Raw genomic sequence first — 4,706 nt, 5'->3', positions numbered from 1 at the left:
GGCTGACTCAGGCAGTGATGTGAGCAGGAGAGAGGCTGCTTGCCAAGTTCCCAGACACCCCCTAACCAGGGCAGAGGTCCAACCTCCTCCCAGGCGGGGCTGGCTCAGCCAGGAACACACACACACACACACACACACACACACACACACACACACACACACACACCGAGCCCTGCCCACCTGCCTGCACTATGGTCAAGTGGAAATGGCACCTTTAAAAAACAGCCATAAATTATAATTTATACTGCCATTTTTATTACCCACAGACCTTTCATTGTAGGTAAAACTGCATTAATAAAAGACCAGACTGCCCGGTTGGCTTGGCTCAGTGGTTGAGCGTTGACCTATGAATCAGGAGGTCAGGGTTTGATTCCCAGTCAGGGCACAAGCCCGGGTTGCGAGCTCTATATCCAGTGTGGGGCTTGCAGGAAGCAGCCAACCAATGATTCTCTCTCATCATTGATGTTTCTATCTCTCTCCCCCTCTCCCTGCTTCTCTGAAATAATCTCTCTCTCTCTCTCTCTCTCTCTCGGAAATCCATAAAAAATTTTTTGAAATAAATAAAAGATCTGACTACTGTCGACAGGAAAAGCATCCCTGACCAGGGGGTCTTCCCCCAAGTGGCCACACCGTCCGGGACTGTGAGCGGTCTCCCACCTTCTCCCAGCCTTGGTCTCCTCCTCTGTGAAATGGGATGGGGACTTTGCCAGGAAACAGAAAAGCAAGCAGGCAGGAATGTGTTGGGGGTGGGGGTGAGAAAGGGCAGGGCTTGGGTGGGGGAAGGAAGGATGCTAAGGGAGGAGGAAACGCAAGTGGCCAGCCATGGGGGTCAGAAGAGCCCCCCTGGGAACTGGCCTATAGCCCTGAATGTGGAGGGATGAGGAAGGGACATTCCTCCTGGCTTCCCTGGCTTCTGTCCTTCCTCCAAATCTGTATGGGCCAGGAGCTCCTCCCCTTACTCTCTGGCCAGGACAGAATGCCATGATCCACCCCTCCACCCACCGCCTGCTGCCCTTCCCTCGGCATACTTGCCTTTAAGGAGAGCAGCCCAAGGATGCTCCTTAGGTGGGGCCCAAAGCCACGAGTCACTGTGGTCTGCTCTGGCCTGGGGGGAGCAAGAAATGGAGCCCAACAACTGGACGTCGCCCCACGAGAGCGACAGCGCCCAGGAATATGCATAGTCTTGGCACCAAACGATGGGCAGGGGCCTTTAGAGCCCGAGTCTCAGGTGTCCATCACTGCTCCCATGTGCAGCCTGGGGCTGTACAGATGACTGGCTGTCCACTTCTCCCACGCCTTTCCTGAGGAGGAGATCCTGAAACCACACCACCAGGAGGCCAAGTGTCTGGGGTCCCATTGGCGCAGAGTCCTCCCTCCAAATATGTAAGTGGAAGTAGCAGTAAAAGTGGGTGAAAAAGTAGTTTGGGAGGCATGAGAAGCTTTGTGTGGAAAACACGGTAGGTGCTTAATAAAGGTTGCATGGATGGATGGATGATTGATGGATGGGTGATGGATGGATGATGGCTACATGGATGATGGATGGATGGATGGATGGATGATAGGTGGAAGAGTGAATGGCTGTGTACATGAATGTGCGAGCATGAGTACTTGAGTAAATGAATGAATGAATCAGTGAACCATTAGGTGAATGAGTGGATAAGTAAATGAATGAATAGATAGAGGCTGGAGTAAGTCAATATGTTAGTACCTGAATAAATGAACTTCTGGTCCAGCATAGAAAACCTAAGATCACTTGCTTCAGATGTAGGGAACCCTTGGAAAGAAAGCAAGAGGAAGAGAGAGTAGCCTGAGTTTTGACTAAACTGCACTTTCAAGCTTCTTAAAGGAAGCACCACCTCTTGGCTTCCTGGAGAGCTGTGTGCACTGAGAATGAAGTGAAGTGTGTCCATGCTCCGGGCAACATTCCTCAGCCGGGTCCCAGCCCTGGAGTATCGGCTGGGCCGGTTAGGTCGCAGTGGAGTGACTCAGACATGGCGGCCCTGTACCTGGCCACCTGCCAGCACCTCACCAGGCAGCCTGTGATCCAGCCCACCCACTCACCATCGTCAAGAGCATTCCCTGCCCCTCTAACCCAGGAGGCTCCCTGGGATCACATGCTATGTGCTCAGCACTCCCTCCCTGCCTTTCTACCCTTCTGAGCAGCTCCCACTCCCCACTATAGTGCTCTCCTGCCCTGTGTGATGTAGTGGAGTCTCATAGGCCTGGAGTTCATCCTCAGCTCTGCCATTTGGGCTGTGTGACTTCAGGCAAGTGCCTTAACCTCTCTGAGTCCCAGCTTCATCATTTCAATGCAAACCTTGCCTGCCACCAGGGGTAGTTGTTAGGATCAGAGGGATAATGCATGCCCAGTCTGTGCCTGGCACATGATGTACACCAAGCATTGTATGTCCAGGTTGCTCAGCTTTTTGCTTTTGGCAACAATTCACGGAGCATTATAAAGCGCCAGCCAAGCACTGTGCTCAGAGCTCTGCGTGTGTTCCCAGTCAGTCCTCGCAGAGGGTGTTGGGGGTGGACCTGTGTCTTGCCAGGATTAGCTGTGGACATCCTAACCCCAGACCTCAGAACATGACATTTGGAAGTAGGGTCTCGACAGAGGTAATCAAGTTCAAATCAAGTTCAAGGGCCCTGATCCAATGACTGGTCCTTATGAAAAGGGAACTGGGACGCAGCATGCGCAGAGGAAGGCGGCGTGACACATAGGGAGACCTGTGAGGATGGCGCTGCCAGCAGCTGGGGGAGACAAGGAAGGTCTCCCCTTCCCAGCACAGGGGGAGCCCCGCCCTGCCTGTACCCTGATTCTGGATTCCAGCTCCTAGACCTGGAGACTCGACATCTCCCCTCTCAGTTGCCCCATACGTGGTACTTTTGTGAGTGACGGCCACAGGAAGCAAATACAGAGGAGACGGTCCCATTTTACTGATGGTGACACGAGGCCTGAGGGAATGGTGGTGGGAGGGTGAGGGGCTCAGGGCGGGAATGGAACCCGTGTCTCTGCCGACCCCAGCAGCGCCCCCACCTCACCCTGGGACTGTCCTCTCAGATCCCGGAGCTCTTGGGGCTGGGGAGACACACACACTATTGTTCTGAGTTTCCTCATATCTTTGCAAACATCAACAGCGCAACGGGAAGCTGCACGGTTCCAGTCCAGGAAGAGCCCGGGATATTGTGTGGATCCGGGAAACGCGTCTCAGTTAAGAGTCCGGAAAATAGGCCACTTCCAGGCTCTGCGACTCGGGGCCAGTGACTTAACCGCAATACCCTAAGTTTCCTCATCTGAAAATGTGACTGCGACCCACTACAGAGGCTGTGATGAAGAGCAAGTAAGAGAACACATGGGAAGCACTCAGCACTGGGCAGGCACTCAGCGGGCTGCTAAGATGGGGACGATGCCTCTCAGGGGGCTATCACTAGGTCACAGGTGTGTTTGTCAGACACACACGTCTCCTGCCTCACAGGACAAAAATGCCAGGAAGGTGGCCCCAATCCACACCCAGGGTCTCACCCCCCACTCAAAGCAGGAGGGCATCTCCTCACAGCCCTCACCACTTACCTGCCAGTGGCCCTGAGGAGCTGTGGCCCCTGCCTGCTGCTGGGTGATCCCAGGAGTGCGACCAGATGTCCTGCAGGACCGGCTGTGCCAGCTCCCCCTTGAGGTCTCAGCCCCCAAGGCTCCTCTGGCTCCTCTGGAGGGTCAGGGAGTGGGGTGTGGGGTGACTCACCTGGCTTTTCTAGGTCAGCATGGAGGCTGAACAATGGCCAATGGGGGGGAGGGGGCAGGGGGAGGGGAAGGACAGTGGCTGACAGGGAGCAGGGTGTTTGGAGAAAATGCCAGACAAGCCAGGAGGAAGCTTCAGCCACAGGGGAAGTTTGTTATCAAAGTGTTTATTCAACACCAGGAAAGCTCCCAGCAAAAAGCGACAAAGCTCATCAGCCAGAACAAAGCGTGTATAGAGAGAGGGGTGTGTGTGTGTGTGTGGGTGTGTGTGTGAGTGTGTGTGTGTGTGTGTGTGAGTGTGTGTGTGTGTGTGTATGAGTGAGTGTGTGTGTGTGTGTGTGTGAGAGTGTGTATGAGTGTGTGTGTGTGTGTGAGTGTGGTGAGTGTGGGGTGTGTGTGTGAGGGTGTTATTTAGGGCAGTGGTCGCCAACCTTTCAGACCTCAGGGACCACCAGTGGTCCGTGGCCCACCGGTTGGCGATCGCTGATTTAGGGGGTGTTCATGGGCCAGAGGCCAGGAGAAACAGGCACTTTTGTACACATTTTTGGTGCCACCTTTTGTTAAGACAACTTCGCAGTATCTGCAAACTGTAAAGGCACAGATATTATATTCAACAAGTCCTCCTTTCAGAATTTATCCCACAGGTAGCAGCACACTTGTGTGCAAAGATACAAGTTCAAGGGCGTTCACGGCAGCCTTGCTGGTGAGCACAGAAACCTCACCCAGCAAATGCGGTGGCTCAGATCCCAAAGGGCGGCTCCCCACCACGCGAGGAACCTGGCTCTAGCCCAGAGCTGTAGGGAGCTTCAGAGGGCCCTACGCAGGGAGACGATGGCGTGTCTGGATCTGTGCTTTGGATGGATCGTTCAGACTAACGGGCAGCAAGGGCAGAGCAGGGGAGACCCAACTCCGGGAGAGCAGCCAATAATTCAGGCCCCCTTCTTTCTGCTTGCGGTGGCTGATGGAATGT

Source organism: Myotis davidii, unplaced genomic scaffold (genome assembly GCF_000327345.1).
Source record: "Myotis davidii unplaced genomic scaffold, ASM32734v1 scaffold1113, whole genome shotgun sequence".
Classification (NCBI taxonomy): domain Eukaryota; kingdom Metazoa; phylum Chordata; class Mammalia; order Chiroptera; family Vespertilionidae; genus Myotis; species Myotis davidii.
This window is presented reverse-complemented; position numbering follows the sequence as displayed.